Raw genomic sequence first — 18,110 nt, forward strand, 5'->3', positions numbered from 1 at the left:
TCGCTTATACTTGAATAAATAAAGTTGTTAATTTTTATTTTAGTTATTGGTCTCTCTAATTTTCATTGATTCATGCAAGGGATACACCTTGTCTGTGTTGCTGGTTTAAATTAAGCAGGAGGGTTTACCCCATGTCAAAATAGCTTGTGGGCTCGTCTTGGGATTTGAAATGGTTCAGACAGTTTCAAATAGATTTGTGGTACGAAAAAAGCCCAGCAGATTTAAACACTTGAAGGTTAGTCTCCTAGATGTTTATCTAAAACTTACGTGAGACATTTTGCTTAATTTTGGTGACTTGATGTTATTAAATTCAAATTGAGACAAATGGCTCTTAGAATTGCTAATGAGATTCTGGGATTTGAAATAAAATGGCCATACGTTTAGAATTAGCAATGCAATTAGATTTGGGTTTAACCAAGAATAATAGTAAAGCTGAAATTGTATGGGAATTATTCAGACACGTAGGTGTGCCAGAGAAACAGACAAGTGCAGGAGAGGCAGAAAAAATAAACAGCAATTGAGGGAAGTAGAGTTACAAGATAAACAAAGATAGAGAGAGGAAAAAAGAGAGAGAAGGAAGAGATAGACGGAGAGAAGATACGGAGAGAGAAAAGACAGGGAGTGAAGATGATTTGTTAAACACAGGGAAAGAGAAGAAAGAGCGAGAGAACGAGAGACAGGGAAGAGAAAGAGATAGACGGTTCTTAGCTGAGCAAAAAGGGAGAGATTGTACTGGAGAAGTTGCGACTGAGTCAGAAAAGTCATGTTAACAAGGTGGAGTTTAAAAGAGAAAGTAGTGATTTCCACAAATATATCAATCTCTGCCACATTTGATGCGAAAGATGATGAAGCCTTCTCCTTCTTTTGAAAAAATGGCTGGGCAGATGGAGTGGTCCGCGGATTTATGGGCAATGTTCGTTCAGACTAAATTGGTAGGCTCAGCGAATGAAGTGCTTGCCGTGCTGTCAGCTGAGGTGTGAAGAGATAATGAAGAGTTTAAACAGTCTACCTTAAGTGCTTATGATTTGGTACGAGAAGCATATGGACGGCGAGTTCAGAAACACAAAGAAAGAACAAGGTCAGATAACGCTGAGTTCTGAAGAATTAAACATTGACATTTTATCGACGGGTGCCTGCCTTAAAATAGATATAACCTTTGAAGCTCGAGGAGGGTGCATTCTGTTGGAAGTGTTTAAAAATTCGCTTCTAGGGATGATAAGATTTCACGTGGAAGAACAGAAATTTCAGGAAGTGATAAAGGCAGCACAATGAGCAAATGAGCATAAGACAAGCTTCTGGCCAGAATTCGTCCTGTGACGGATAGAAGTTGGGAGAAGGCGAGATCTCCATGAGGAAGCCAAGAGTAAAGAACAGTGGTAACATTATCCAGGGGTAAAAGAAGCCCAAGTGTCATAGGATGTGAAAGGAATCATGTGTTTCCATTGTGGGAAAATGGGACATATCAATCATAGTCTGGTCTTGAAAGAAAAACATTTCGGGTATATCTGTGGTAAATGAAGCTAACAGAGGCATTAATGAAGGAGTAAAGTAAATCGCAAGAAGAGGCGGGGAGCTGCCGGAGAAGTCACAAACTCGGCAGGTGCTGGGTATGGAGTTTGAATCTGATCTGCACAAGGAATTCGCCTATCTGGGTACAATGTATTCAGAAAGAATAGGGAGTAAGGACAATAAGTTATAATTCTGAAAGATACAGGAACTCACCAGTCGCTGAGAGCAAGGAATGAGCGAATATGCACTATTACTGATCCACTACCCGAGAGTGTGGTAACTTGGGGTATAGATGAACTGAATTCTTAAGTTCCCTTATGTAAGATCAGGTTGACGAACCAACTGAAGAGTGGGGAAGTAAGAGTGGGAGTAATTGACATAGTGTCAGTTCCAGGAATTCTGTTCGTTTTCGGGAAAATTTTGGCAGGATACAAGTTGGGAGTGATACTCCTTTTCGTGGAGAAGCCCAAGAAAGTCCAACAAACTGTGGAAGTAAACAGAAATATGCTGATATTTTCCAGGATTCTGTGGTAACCGCATCCAATTTTCATAAGTTAGAGCACAAAGTGAAAAAATAAAGAGAAAAATGAAGGCGTTGAGGTTTAGTTAGCGGATACCCTACTGGTACAGACAAAACCTAAACAGGCAACGCATCAGATAAAATTGATTCATCCTGAAAGTCTAAGTTAGTTGCAACAAAATGACAAGACGATAAAACATATATATGTGAATATATAGCTCGAAAAGGAGGCAGAGAATATTTTGGAGTGTTATTTTCTTCACGATATAATCCCAAGACAGAAATGGAAACCATAGAATTTTAGTGCAGAGGATAAATGGGCTGGAAAGCACCAGATTGTGTTGATGGCAGCATGCAGACGGGAAGCGTTGCCCGGAGCACATGAACTACGTGTAGCAGGTCACTTAGACTCAGGTTAAGTTACAAAAACATTGTTCTTGCCCTGGAATGCACAGGGATCTGGTTAGGTTTTAACACAGGCGATAATAAAACCAGCAATTTCGTTGCCAATTCCTGCATTTGAAGAAACTTTCACACGAGCTATAATTTATTGCATAGGTCCCCTCCTGAGAATAAAAATGAGGGAGCAGTAATTGTATCAGGTGAGTCTTGAGATTAGAGATTAGATATAGAATTTTGATTTCCTGAAGAAGGGCTTATGCCTGAAACGTCGATTCTCCTGTTTATTGGATGCTGCCTGACCTGCTGCGCTTTTCCAGCAACATATATTCAGCATAGAATTTTGATTAGTCTGGATCACCTTGACATAAGTAGGGAAGATGTGTTGGTTAGGCTAGAGGTTATTAAGGTGGACTAATCGCTGGGACCGGATGGTATCAATCCCAGGTTGCTGAGGGAGGCTAGATAGGAAATAACTGGGGCCCTGACCGAGATCTTTGTGGCATCCTTAAATTCAGGGAGGTGCTGGAGGACTGGAAAGATTCTCAGGTTTTCCCTTGTACAGGACGACTAGTAGGGATATTCCGGTTAACTGCAGACCAGTGAGCCTGACATCGGCGGTAGGAAAGTTGATGGAGAGGGTACTGAGGGACAGAATCTATTTACATTTAGAAAAAAAATGGCTTATCAGTGATAGGCAACATGGTTTTCAGCGGGGGAGATCGTGCCTTACCAACTTAATAGAGTTATTCGAGGAAGTTATCAAGTTGATAGATGAAGGGAGCGCTGTTGACGTCATGTACATGGACTTTAGTTAGGCGTTTGATAAGGTTCTCCATGGTAGACTAATGGAGAATGTGAAGTAATATGGTGTGCAGGGTGTTCTAGCTAGGTGGATAAAGAACTGGTTGAGCAACAGGAAACAGAGAGTAGCAGTTGAAGGGAGTTTCTCGAAATGCAGAAAGTTGACCAGTGGTGTTCCACTAGCGTCAGTGTTGGGGCCACTGTTGTTCGTAATATACATAAATGATCTGGAAGACGGCACTGTTGGTATGATCAGCAAGTTTGCAGATGACGTGAAGATTGGTCGAGTATCAGAAAGAATAGGGGACTATCCGGGAATATAGGGGAATATGGATAGACTGGAGATTTGAGTGGAAAAGTGGCAGATGAATTTCAGTGCAGACAAATGTGAGGTGACGCACTTAGGCAAGACTAATTCTTGAGTGAATTACACAATGAACGGAAGAGCCTTGGGAAAAGTTGATGGGCAGAGAGATCTAGGAATACAGGCCAATCGTACACTGAACGACACTGCACAGGTGGATAGAGTGGTCAAGAAGGCATATAGTATACTTGCCTTCATTGGACGGGGTATTGAGTATAACAGCTGGCAATTGTAGAAATTGTACAAGGCATTGGTTCAGTCGCATTTAGAATACTGTGTACAGTTCTGGTCACCACATTACCAAGAGGATGTGGACGCTTTGGCAAGGGCGCAGTGAATGTTTGCAACGATGTTGCCTAGTATGGAAGATGCTGGCAATGAAGAGATTTTGAGTACGTTAGGTTTATTTTCATTACAAAAAATGAGATTTTGGGGGAGCCTGATTGAGGTTTACAAAACCATGAAGGGTATAGACAGTGTGGATAGAAACAAGCTTTTTCCAAGGGTGAAGGATTCAATAAGAGAATTCACGCTTTCAAGGTGAGAAGTGGAATGTTTAAGGGGGATACATGCGGCAAGAGTGTGGTGGGCATTTGGAACGCGTTGCGAGCAGAGGTGGTAGAGGCAGGATGGTAGATTCACTGAGGACGTGTCTGGACAGGTGCATGAGTAGATGGGGAGCAGAGTGATACAGATGCTTAAAAATTGTCCGACAGATTTGGACAGCATATTTGGATCGCCTCAGGCTCGAGGGGCCGAAAGGCCTGTTCCTGGGACGATAATTCTGTTTGTTCTCTTTGTTCTTTGTTAAATACAATGGATGTGTCTGCCAGATTTCCGGAGGCAATTACATTGTGGTGTATCAAGGCAAGAAAAAGGTCGTACAGGAGTTAACAGCTTTCTGCACACGGTATGGGGAACACAGAGAGATTCAATCGGACCAAATGTCAACTTTTACTGCACTGTTGTTTAAAGAGGTTGTGGATAGTTTACTAATAGAGCACTATAAATCCAGTGCGCATTATCCTGAATCCCAGGGAGCATTAGAAAGGTGGCATTAAGCTTTGAAGACCATGTTGACAGCATTCTGTCAGGATTGTCCGAATGATTGAGATAAAGGTATCCCGTTCACGGTATTTGCTATTAGATATGCCTCACGTTACTCTCCCCAGTTCACTGCGTTCGAGTGAATATTCGTTCATGAAGTGATAGGCCATTTGACATTAATTAAGGAAAAAGGTGACAGGATCAAAGCCGGAGATCTCACAATTAGATTGTTTATCGAAGGTGAGGGTGGAATTAAATCGAGTAGGTGAATGAGTTAAGCACCAACTAAAAAGGTCAATGTATAGAATGATGCATGGAGCATATAAAAGCTGTGAGATTCTGACGTTTTCCAGAGGGATGACATGTGAGCATTGTAACCAGTGAAAGGAGATCCTTTCAAAGCCAAATTTAGTGGTCTCTATCAAAGTGAGAAAAAGTTGATTCAGGTGATCTATCTGAACCATTTGCTGGATTTAAGTAGCCTGATGACCTCTGACAGACCTGCACCGCTTTAATAATGACCATTACTATCTAAAACCCAGTCCACAACCTCCTTGTGACCAATCACCATCAATCCCAATACCCTGAAAGGATTATTACGTCACTGAGTCTAACCCGTCTGTGTTCGTGATGTAAATTATAGAACCCATGTGGGACAGTTTGCCGTTGATTAATTTATTTGTTACTGAGTTTCAGTGCTCGGACGAATTCAGCATTTTGAACATTGAATTTATTTCTCTATTAGGGTGACGGGATATATCACCACATTCTTCGATTATCTTCTGGACATTGCCTTGGCCACAGCATCGACTCTAGTCTTTGTGCTGCAATTCACGAGCTGTCGAATGAACCCGATCTCATGGGCTTTTGAAGGCAATTGAGCTATCAATTGAGCTATCAAGATGCCCTATTTGGTCACGTGTAGCGATTACAGTTAAACATTGCCCAAAACAATATCGATTTGCCAGGAAAAATACAAACACTAAAATAATAAAATAATTTCGTTCGGCGCTCCATCGCAGGCTCTTCCGAACTCTCCCCATTTCTTTGAGCCTGGAGTCTCCAGAGGGTTCTGCAGCTCATTGAAATGTGTCTGACGGTGAAAACGTTGACCTGCAGATTCAGCGGTGTTAGAAACAAAATTCAATAAAATTTAGACGAGACCACCAAAGCTGGAAACAAGACAATTTATTCCACGATCTTGCAAGAAAGGATCCCCAACTACATAGAGCAATTGAAGTGATGATTATTCAAACTATTACACTGTTATACTTTTGAGCTACGTGAGGTCACCTCTTCCGATCCCTACATTACCTAATCTTTTTTACTATTTCGCCTCTGCCCATCTATGCTCCACGCTCATTGCCCCCATCTTTCCAAGTTGGCAATTTTACCCCTTGCACGTGCTGTCATAAGGCTAAACTCTTATCTCGATGTTCCCTTTGTAACTTCTTTCATTGTCCATTGGTACATTCCATTCTTGTACATACATCTTAACAATGTATCTTTCTCGTGCTTCGCTTCTATGTTTCAGTAATCTTAGCTTTTTGCTGGAACAGTTGTTTTAAACATTATTGTAAAAGGAATTTTTTTTAAATAAATCTACATTACAGTTAGTGCTTAATTATCCATAATTATGTACTGAAAAGTATAGACACGCTTCCTTAAATACCTGTATGTTTTTTCTATATCTGCAAAATCAACACTTTCTCCCCCATTTCTCACAGCTGAAATAGAACATATCGTGTGAGAATGTAATAAAGATAATATATCCACGTAGATTTCACAGGGAGAGACAGACAGTGATAATGCACTTACACAGCGCTAACTGATATGCTGTTTGTGGTACAACTTTTTCCGTATGTTCCGCATTCAAAACTCCTGGAAAAAATGTTGTATGAGACTACACAAACACTACAGTTACCTGGACTCTGTCCCTTAAACAGTGTGAGGGCAGGGATAACACGAATTTGAATAAAGTGTAAAGCTTGTCTATGTTCCCCAAGTATATTATAAATATTTGATTATTCTGATGGTTTCTGTACTATTGGTGATGCCATAGGCAATGCATCAGCTGTGCCAGTGAGTGTCGGCACGTGGACTGCGTTAATGCGTTTGGCACTGCAGAAATCCCAAAGTAGGTTTGCCGGAGAGAATACTACAGGAATGTGCAAATTACAGAAAAGTTCTTCTCTGAGTTTTGCAGCTCCTGAGCAAGACCAGATGTTGTGGCTGTAAACTTCTGAAATTCTGTTTAGTAAATTGACTGTGGCCAAAAATGGACATGTTAAAACCTACAATCCTAGTTAGCTTAATGGATCATACATCTGGTATGTCCCGTCTATGCACGTGTTTGATCGTTACTAAAACAACTTTGCACGAGGCTGTTGCTTTTGATTGAAGAGCAGAACACAAGTTAATGACATGAAAGGACGAAAATAACAAACGATTTGCAGAGAAAAGAAAATTTAAAAGACATGAATGTGAATGTCAAATTAAAACGTCAACCTTTATTTTCTGAAACACTATCTAACACAGATACTCAAGGCCAAATGAAGCACATCCCCATCTCAGGTATTTGCAATCTTTGCAATCTCTACTGTTCAGCTTCTTTATTTCAGTCGTAAAGAGGTTTTTGTTGTTCATTCACGATTCCGTTCTTTGTAACGTCAAACTGTCTGGCAATTTGAACCTCTCCTCTCTCAACAATTTATTTTTTTAAGTCTCCTGAATACCCGGCTGCACAGACGAGAATCCAGATTAAATGGAAAGATTAGTTCTAATCTCTGATTTTTAAAAAAATCACATGTACCTCTGTATTATATACTATCTGTGTTTTCCTTGAAAATATTCCATGTTTTGGCCTCAACCGTTTTCAGTGACGGAAAAATCAACAGACTCATTCTACTGCTTGACTAATGACATATCTCCTCTTCCCGTCGAGTCCCGTCTCCTTGGTCTATAGTCCCCTGGTTTTGGCCTCGCTCCAGTCATCGGGAACATCCTTCCTGAGTTAACACTGTCTCGTTCTGTTCCACGTTTCGAGCCTTCTACAGCATTCCACAGCCCCATTCACTTCCTTGTCAGCCCAATCGATATTGTGCAAACCGTTCCTATCTGTCTTCAGACGTCAGTCCTGCCAGCCAAGGAATCAGACTAGGAAGACACAATCACAGAAACTGCCAGAAAAACATAGTTTACGTGGCAGCATCTGTGGAGACAAATCAGGGCGTACGGTTCAGAACAGAATTCTGTAGAAAGATGACTGGTCACGAAAATGTAGCTCTGATTATTCATCACAGATGCTGCCAGATCTGCTCGGTTTTTCCAGCAATTTCTGTTTTCTCGGATTTATAACAGCCGAGGATCTTCTGATTTTTTTTTCAGGCTGTTGAGCTATCCTTGTAATCCCTTTATGGTCAGTCCATCCTTCCACTCATAATGAAGAACGAGAACTGCATACAGCATTCTCGCTGTACTTCCACAAAGGCCCAATTCTCTTACCCAAATCATGTTTTTCTTGTGATGAATTGCATCCCAGCGTCTGCTTTCCTCGCTAATTAAGATGCTTCCTTACAGCGACTGGTGAAGATTACACTGAAACATTGTACTCTTCTTTCCATTCTATAATGATTCAGATAATAATCTGGTTGTTCTTGCTCATAAATTGTAGTAGCCTTACGTTGGTCCCCATTAAAATACATTTGCCATGCAATTGCCCGGTCGTTCAACTTGTCCAACTGCCACAGAATCTTCTCTGTCTCCGCCATATATTTCACTCACTCACCAAGTCTTTTGCCGTCAGCAAATATTCAGATGTTATATTTTCATCCCGAATCTCAATCTCTAATATTTATTGTGAATACCTAGAGTCAAAACACTGATCGCTGTGTTACTCATTGGTCACTCAGGAAGTGATATATTTCTTCCGAAATTTGTTCAATGTCCGCCACGCAATTGTCCATTCATGTAGCTGCTCTACCCAAAATCCCATGTGGGCACTCACTCTTATCAGAAGCCAACAAACACCCCTAAATACGCACCAACTCTATCGAACACCACCTCGCTGAAAGTTCAACCCTCTGGAAATTTTCCTCCCTGCATTGTGGAATTGATCATGATTCCAGGAGCTTTATGTCCATGAGTGTACACCACGCGTCACTGAGTGCATTTCCAAGTACGGACAGAATGTTGTGCAGAACAGGATTGAGGTCCAATGGTGTGTTGCATTCAGTGTTCAAATTGATTCATTAGTTTAACAATTAGAATAAATTTGGAAAACCACCAGATTTATAAACTATTACCTCATCGTAGCTTCGGAAACACCAGCGTTTGTGTTTCAACTCACTGCTGTAGCATGAAGTCAAATTCTGAGCGAAATTCCACTACCATGATCATCAATTCGGTCAAGTCTAGAGAAAACCACAAAAAACTGTCGATAACAGGATTAAATTGATTGAAAAAGGGATCAGTAAAATAATAGATTTTTGTGTCTCCTATTTCACTATCTTTGGTACACTGTCCTTTGTCTTGAGCCCAGAATCCCCCTCGGGTTCTCCTGCTTACGAAAACTATCTTGACAGTGAAAATGGTGAGCCACAAAATTCGTACAAATACGACATAGGGTGTTAGAATGTAATGAGCAACTTCAATTGTGATCCATAACGTGAAATAAACTTCATCTAACTCTTCTCCACAAAACATGTTATCATGCATAAAACATTAATTAATATTGTACATAAAAGGTCAGATTATGTATCTTGAAAAGGTCAATACATTCACTGTTCTCAGATCAACAACCATTTTTTTCTCACTACAATAAATATTTTCCACCTTCTGATAACCTGTGGCAACAAAATGTTCAAATTTGAACCAGTTGGAGCAGTTGGCGACTGTAACATTCAGACTGTGAATGTTAAACATATCCATATCCTCTGGCGAAATGATGTGTTCCATGTAAAGAATACGGACAAGTCTGAATGTCAGGTTGAGGACCACCACCTGTAAATCTGCCCTTGTTGCAGCTATACGGTAGCGCATAATACATATGTACAGATCACATTTTCCACGGGAGAGGATCCAAATCATTATCATTTTCACCAAGAAAGCAAATATGGGTATTCCACAGCTAATGTATACAGTAATCTGATGAATGGCTTATGCTTGACACGTCGACTCTCCTGCTCCTCGGATGCTGCTTGACCTGCTGAGCTTTCTCAGCACAACACTTTTTTCAATGTACACATACACACACAAACGCACACACACCCACACACACACTCACACAATCAAACACACACACACATATTTGAGTTAAAACGGAAGTGCCAATTCATTTGGTGTCTCTTGTTTAAGATCTTGCATCCCACATCAAATGGCAAAGTGGAAGGCCCGATATCACAGAGACTGCAGTGATTAATAAAGGCAGCTTCAAAGTTTGTGCGCACATTTGTAGCTCTGGTGCTCGTTGCTGTGGTTCTGTTCGCCGAGCTGGAAGTTTTTGTTGCAAACGTTTCGTCCCCTGGCTAGGCGACATCAACAGTGCTTGGGGGCCTCCTGCGAAGCGCTTCTTCGGTGTTTCCTCCGGTGTTTATAGTGGTCTGTCCCTGCCGCTTCCGGTTGTCAGTTTCAGCTGTCCGCTGTAGTGGTTGGTATACGGGGTCCAGGTCGATGAAATACTTCCTTTCGTTGCAAATCATTTCAACGAAAAAAAAAGCATTTAGTTTTCCGAACGCGCATACTCGACTTAACCATTTGCTCTGATATTCAAAATTAAGCACAATGTCCGGACGCATGCAATTTCAATCGCAATGTCACCAGCTCAGCTGCAGCTTGTCATGTTGACAAATATCGTCTGGAGAAACGTACCTTCAACGATCGCTCACTGTTCTACTGGATACTCACAGACTTTTGGAGTCAGGGTTATGTGCTGCTGATAAACTGCTACGAACCTTATGCCAAATGCATTTGAATTGTAATCGAACAGTGGGATTTTTTCTGCTCCCGAACGACGCAGTTGCATTGGTGTCAGCAACAGCTCAGAAGCCAATTGCACGTTTTCCTCAATCACTCACGTTGCTCATGCAATCTTCGTTTGACAGCATATTTAGCAAGTTATCACGCCTTCCTGCAGCGTTCGTCAGTGACAGATCAGATGCTAAGATGATTGCTTCAGACAGCATGCTACATCCTACATTTGAAAATGGAACAGTTGCAAACGTTTCCAGGCTGAACACTCACTCACTATTTTGCCTGGCGCGTCAGAGGCTGGGAGCGGATCTTATGGAGGCTTTTCAATCATGAGGGGCATGTATCGGGTAAATAGACAAGTTTCTTTCGCTCAAGTGTGGCAGTGCAGAACTAGAGGGTATAAACCAGGTGTGGGAGGGCGAGAATTGGAAAGGCAGTGATGGGCAATGGCTGCGCGCAGAGGGTGGTGTGATTGTGGAATAAGTTGCCAGACAAGCAGGTGATGAATGGTATAATTCCAATACTTTTAAGGAATCTTAACGTGTATTTGAATAGGAAGGGTTTGGAGAGACATGGGTCAAGTGCATGCAATCGCGGTTGGATCAATTGAAGATATCTGTTTGGAATGGACGAGTTCGGCCGAAGACTGTGCTTTCAGTGCTGTCCATATCTAATGAGCTCTATGATAGTGCAGCTGAAATGATAAAAAAGATAAATAAATTCAATGAAGAAAATTGTCTCAAGTTGTTGAATTCAAAAAACTTCAGGTAATGTTATTTCAATTATTTTATTTATCTTTTTTATTTGTGATTTTTTCATTGTTCTGTAACTCTTATTTCTTGATTGTCTCTCTTTCTCTCGCTCCCCACACCATCAATATCTTTTTCCTTTCCACTTCCCGCTTTGCTACCCTTCTCCCCTGTTTTCCATTTTGTCTCAGGTTCACCCACCCCCCACATATTTTGTCACAGAGCACTGGCTACAACCTGCGTCATTCACGGCTCCTAATCTCCCTTAGATCTCTCCATGCACTCTCATTATCACCTTTGCATCTGGAGCCCTGACTCACCATCTCGAAGCCTGGTGTAAACAGCTCCCTAATTCTCCCCCTTTTTTTATCTTTAACAAATGATCAGTTAGAATCGAAACGTCAGCTCTTTTCTCTCCTTGCAGATGGTGCCAGAACTGCTGAGACTTTCCAACATTCTCTCTTTTGGTTTCCGATTCCAGCACCCGCAGTAATTTCATTTTATTAATGGCTCTATGATATTGCTGGTGTCATGATAACTCCAGCTTCGATGCATGAGAGGTGTGCAAGCGAATGAATTCCCTCTGGAAGTCGCGTGACAAGTATTAACAGAGATCAAGGAAAATAACATGAACGAATCTTTGATTTGAATTGAAGCCTGAACTCTGGTTCTGCTCCGAGACTGTGCCAGGTCTGCTTAATACTGCATATATTTCATGCTTTGCATTTGTTTGTGAAAACAATTGAGACTGATTGATTTGCTGCAGACAACATCCAGCAGTCATCATGGGTACGGCGATCAAGTCGTGCGTCTATCCCTGTCAAATGTTTTATTGCGCAGGTGAGGCTTCCTGTTTCGTGGTTTGGTGGAGCACGTTGTTTGGAAAAATAGCAACGCAGCTGAGATCCGGCATGGGACCAGCGGGTTGATGTTCCATGACAGCGATGGTCGCCTTTCGATTGAAGACACATCTCAACCGACCATGTGACAAGTTCTTGCAGACGGTGAAAGTAAAAGCCACGGCGAACACTGACACAGACCTGCTAACGACGGAAGCGCCTCACATGGTCAGTGCCGGGATTGAACGGACGACCTTGGCGTTATTAGCACCACGCTCTAACCAGCTGAGCTAACCGACCAACGGAGTCCAGTCGCGAAAGCAAATGCCTATATTCCCGGGGCTCACAACCGCGGCGGCTGTTCATTTTCTGCTTCATGTCGATCGCACGATCGTCTGAAATACTTCCTTTCGTTGCAAATCTTTTCAACGAAAAAAAAGCATTTAGTTTTCCGAACGCGCATACTCGACTTAACCATTTGCTCTGATATTCAAAATTAAGCACAATGTCCGGACGCATGCAATTTCAATCGCAATGCCACCAGCTCAGCTGCAGCTTGTCATGTTGACAAATATCGTCTGGAGAAACGTACCTTCAACGATCGCTCACTGTTCTACTGGATACTCACAGACTTTTGGAGTCAGGGTTATGTGCTGCTGATAAACTGCTACGAACCTTATGCCAAATGCATTTGAATTGTAATCGAACAGTGGGATTTTTTCTGCTCCCGAACGACGCAGTTGCTTTGGTTTCAGCAACAGCTCAGAAGCCAATTGCACGTTTTCCTCAATCACTCACGTTGCTCATGCAATCTTCGTTTGACAGCATATTTAGCAAGTTATCACGCCTTCCTGCAGCGTTCGTCAGTGACAGATCAGATGCTAAGATGATTGCTTCAGACAGCATGCTACATCCTACATTTGAAAATGGAACAGTTGCAAACGTTTCCAGGCTGAACACTCACTCACTATTTTGCCTGGCGCGTCAGAGGCTGGGAGCGGATCTTATGGAGGCTTTTCAATCATGAGGGGCATGTATCGGGTAAATAGACAAGTTTCTTTCGCTCAAGTGTGGCAGTGCAGAACTAGAGGGTATAAACCAGGTGTGGGAGGGCGAGAATTGGAAAGGCAGTGATGGGCAATGGCTGCGCGCAGAGGGTGGTGTGATTGTGGAATAAGTTGCCAGACAAGCAGGTGATGAATGGTATAATTCCAATACTTTTAAGGAATCTTAACGTGTATTTGAATAGGAAGGGTTTGGAGAGACATGGGTCAAGTGCATGCAATCGCGGTTGGATCAATTGAAGATATCTGTTTGGAATGGACGAGTTCGGCCGAAGACTGTGCTTTCAGTGCTGTCCATATCTAATGAGCTCTATGATAGTGCAGCTGAAATGATAAAAAAGATAAATAAATTCAATGAAGAAAATTGTCTCAAGTTGTTGAATTCAAAAAACTTCAGGTAATGTTATTTCAATTATTTTATTTATCTTTTTTATTTGTGATTTTTTCATTGTTCTGTAACTCTTATTTCTTGATTGTCTCTCTTTCTCTCTCTCCCCACACCATCAATATCTTTTTCCTTTCCACTTCCCGCTTTGCTACCCTTCTCCCCTGTTTTCCATTTTGTCTCAGGTTCACCCACCCCCCACATATTTTGTCACAGAGCACTGGCTACAACCTGCGTCATTCACGGCTCCTAATCTCCCTTAGATCTCTCCATGCACTCTCATTATCACCTTTGCATCTGGAGCCCTGACTCACCATCTCGAAGCCTGGTGTAAACAGCTCCCTAATTCTCCCCCTTTTTTTATCTTTAACAAATGATCAGTTAGAATCGAAACGTCAGCTCTTTTCTCTCCTTGCAGATGATGCCAGAACTGCTGAGACTTTCCAGCATTCTCTCTTTTGGTTTCCGATTCCAGCACCCGCAGTAATTTCATTTTATTAATGGCTCTATGATATTGCTGGTGTCATGATAACTCCAGCTTCGATGCATGAGAGGTGTGCAAGCGAATGAATTCCCTCTGGAAGTCGCGTGACAAGTATTAACAGAGATCAAGGAAAATAACATGAACGAATCTTTGATTTGAATTGAAGCCTGAACTCTGGTTCTGCTCCGAGACTGTGCCAGGTCTGCTTAATACTGCATATATTTCATGCTTTGCATTTGTTTGTGAAAACAATTGAGACTGATTGATTTGCTGCAGACAACATCCAGCAGTCATCATGGGTACGGCGATCAAGTCGTGCGTCTATCCCTGTCAAATGTTTTATTGCGCAGGTGAGGCTTCCTGTTTCGTGGTTTGGTGGAGCACGTTGTTTGGAAAAATAGCAACGCAGCTGAGATCCGGCATGGGACCAGCGGGTTGATGTTCCATGACAGCGATGGTCGCCTTTCGAATGAATACACATCTCAACCGACCATGTGACAAGTTCTTGCAGACGGTGAAAGTAAAAGCCACGGCGAACACTGACACAGACCTGTTAACGACGGAAGCGCCTCACATGGCGAGTGCGGGGATTGAACCCACGACCTTGGCGTTATTAGCACCACGCTCTAACCAGCTGAGCTAACCGACCAACGGAGTCCAGTCGCGAAAGCAAATGCCTATATTCCCGGTGCTCACAACCGCGGCGGCTGTTCATTTTCTGCTTCATGTCGATCGCACGATCGTCTGAAATACTTCCTTTCGTTGCAAATCTTTTCAACGAAAAAAAAGCATTTAGTTTTCCGAACGCGCATACTCGACTTAACCATTTGCTCTGATATTCAAAATTAAGCACAATGTCCGGACGCATACAATTTCAATCGCAATGCCACCAGCTCAGCTGCAGCTTCTCATGTTGACAAATATCGTCTGGAGAAACGTACCTTCAACGATCGCTCACTGTTCTACTGGATACTCACAGACTTTTGGAGTCAGGGTTATGTGCTGCTGATAAACTGCTACGAACCTTATGCCAAATGCATTTGAATTGTAATCGAACAGTGGGATTTTTTCTGCTCCCGAACGACGCAGTTGCTTTGGTGTCAGCAACAGCTCAGAAGCCAATTGCACGTTTTCCTCAATCACTCACGTTGCTCATGCAATCTTCGTTTGACAGCATATTTAGCAAGTTATCACGCCTTCCTGCAGCGTTCGTCAGTGACAGATCAGAATACTAAGATGATTGCTTCAGACAGCATGCTACATCCTACATTTGAAAATGGAACAGTTGCAAACGTTTCCAGGCTGAACACTCACTCACTATTTTGCCTGGCGCGTCAGAGGCTGGGAGCGGATCTTATGGAGGCTTTTCAATCATGAGGGGCATGTATCGGGTAAATAGACAAGTTTCTTTCGCTCAAGTGTGGCAGTGCAGAACTAGAGGGTATAAACCAGGTGTGGGAGGGCGAGAATTGGAAAGGCAGTGATGGGCAATGGCTGCGCGCAGAGGGTGGTGTGATTGTGGAATAAGTTGCCAGACAAGCAGGTGATGAATGGTATAATTCCAATACTTTTAAGGAATCTTAACGTGTATTTGAATAGGAAGGGTTTGGAGAGACATGGGTCAAGTGCATGCAATCGCGGTTGGATCAATTGAAGATATCTGTTTGGAATGGACGAGTTCGGCCGAAGACTGTGCTTTCAGTGCTGTCCCTATCTAATGAGCTCTATGATAGTGCAGCTGAAATGATAAAAAAGATAAATAAATTCAATGAAGAAAATTGTCTCAAGTTGTTGAATTCAAAAAACTTCAGGTAATGTTATTTCAATTATTTTATTTATCTTTTTTATTTGTGATTTTTTCATTGTTCTGTAACTCTTATTTCTTGATTGTCTCTCTTTCTCTCGCTCCCCACACCATCAATATCTTTTTCCTTTCCACTTCCCGCTTTGCTACCCTTCTCCCCTGTTTTCCATTTTGTCTCAGGTTCACCCACCCCCCACATATTTTGTCACAGAGCACTGGCTACAACCTGCGTCATTCACGGCTCCTAATCTCCCTTAGATCTCTCCATGCACTCTCATTATCACCTTTGCATCTGGAGCCCTGACTCACCATCTCGAAGCCTGGTGTAAACAGCTCCCTAATTCTCCCCCTTTTTTTATCTTTAACAAATGATCAGTTAGAATCGAAACGTCAACTCTTTTCTCTCCTTGCAGATGATGCCAGAACTGCTGAGACTTTCCAGCATTCTCTCTTTTGGTTTCCGATTCCAGCACCCGCAGTAATTTCATTTTATTAATGGCTCTATGATATTGCTGGTGTCATGATAACTCCAGCTTCGATGCATGAGAGGTGTGCAAGCGAATGAATTCCCTCTGGAAGTCGCGTGACAAGTATTAACAGAGATCAAGGAAAATAACATGAACGAATCTTTGATTTGAATTGAAGCCTGAACTCTGGTTCTGCTCCGAGACTGTGCCAGGTCTGCTTAATACTGCATATATTTCATGCTTTGCATTTGTTTGTGAAAACAATTGAGACTGATTGATTTGCTGCAGACAACATCCAGCAGTCATCATGGTTACGGCGATCAAGTCGTGCGTCTATCCCTGTCAAATGTTTTATTGCGCAGGTGAGGCTTCCTGTTTCGTGGTTTGGTGGAGCACGTTGTTTGGAAAAATAGCAACGCAGCTGAGATCCGGCATGGGACCAGCGGGTTGACGTTCCATGACAGCGATGGTCGCCTTTCGAATGAATACACATCTCAACCGACCATGTGACAAGTTCTTGCAGACGGTGAAAGTAAAAGCCACGGCGAACACTGACACAGACCTGTTAACAACGGGAGCGCCTCACATGGTCAGTGCGGGGATTGAACCCACGACCTTGGCGTTATTAGCACCACGCTCTAACCAGCTGAGCTAACCGACCAACGGAGTCCAGTCGCGAAAGCAAATGCCTATATTCCCGGTGCTCACAACCGCGGCGGCTGTTCATTTTCTGCTTCATGTCGATCGCACGATCGTCTGAAATACTTCCTTTCGTTGCAAATCTTTTCAACGAAAAAAAAGCATTTAGTTTTCCGAACGCGCCTACTCGACTTAACCATTTGCTCTGATATTCAAAATTAAGCACAATGTCCGGACGCATGCAATTTCAATCGCAATGCCACCAGCTCAGCTGCAGCTTGTCATGTTGACAAATATCGTCTGGAGAAACGTACCTTCAACGATCGCTCACTGTTCTACTGGATACTCACAGACTTTTGGAGTCAGGGTTATGTGCTGCTGATAAACTGCTACGAACCTTATGCCAAATGCATTTGATTTGTAATCGAACAGTGTGATTTTTTCTGCTCCCGAACGACCCAGTTGCTTTGGTGTCAGCAACAGCTCAGAAGCCAATTTTCCTCAATCACTCACGTTGCTCATGCAATCTTCGTTTGACAGCATATTTAGCAAGTTATCACGCCTTCCTGCAGCGTTCGTCAGTGACAGATCAGATGCTAAGATGATTGCTTCAGACAGCATGCTACATCCTACATTTGAAAATGGAACAGTTGCAAACGTTTCCAGGCTGAACACTCACTCACTATTTTGCCTGGCGCGTCAGAGGCTGGGAGCGGATCTTATGGAGGCTTTTCAATCATGAGGGGCATGTATCGGGTAAATAGACAAGTTTCTTTCGCTCAAGTGTGGCAGTGCAGAACTAGAGGGTATAAACCAGGTGTGGGAGGGCGAGAATTGGAAAGGCAGTGATGGGCAATGGCTGCGCGCAGAGGGTGGTGTGATTGTGGAATAAGTTGCCAGACAAGCAGGTGATGAATGGTATAATTCCAATACTTTTAAGGAATCTTAACGTGTATTTGAATAGGAAGGGTTTGGAGAGACATGGGTCAAGTGCATGCAATCGCGGTTGGATCAATTGAAGATATCTGTTTGGAATGGACGAGTTCGGCCGAAGACTGTGCTTTCA

The 18,110-nt window shown here is 42.6% G+C and overlaps 1 non-coding gene across 1 annotated transcript; it reads right to left on the minus strand.

The window, feature by feature from the left end:
• Positions 1-16,992: 16,992 nt before the first annotated feature.
• Positions 16,993-17,066, minus strand: trnai-aau (transfer RNA isoleucine (anticodon AAU)). The gene has a single exon. It is a non-coding gene; the product is annotated as a tRNA-Ile (tRNA).
• Between the last annotated feature and the right edge of the window lie 1,044 nt (positions 17,067-18,110).

The sequence above is a fragment of the Chiloscyllium plagiosum genome, unplaced genomic scaffold (assembly GCF_037043375.1).
Source record: "Chiloscyllium plagiosum isolate Xiang-an unplaced genomic scaffold, Cpla_swu_hap1 HiC_scaffold_52, whole genome shotgun sequence".
In the NCBI taxonomy this organism is placed as follows: Eukaryota; Metazoa; Chordata; class Chondrichthyes; order Orectolobiformes; family Hemiscylliidae; genus Chiloscyllium; species Chiloscyllium plagiosum.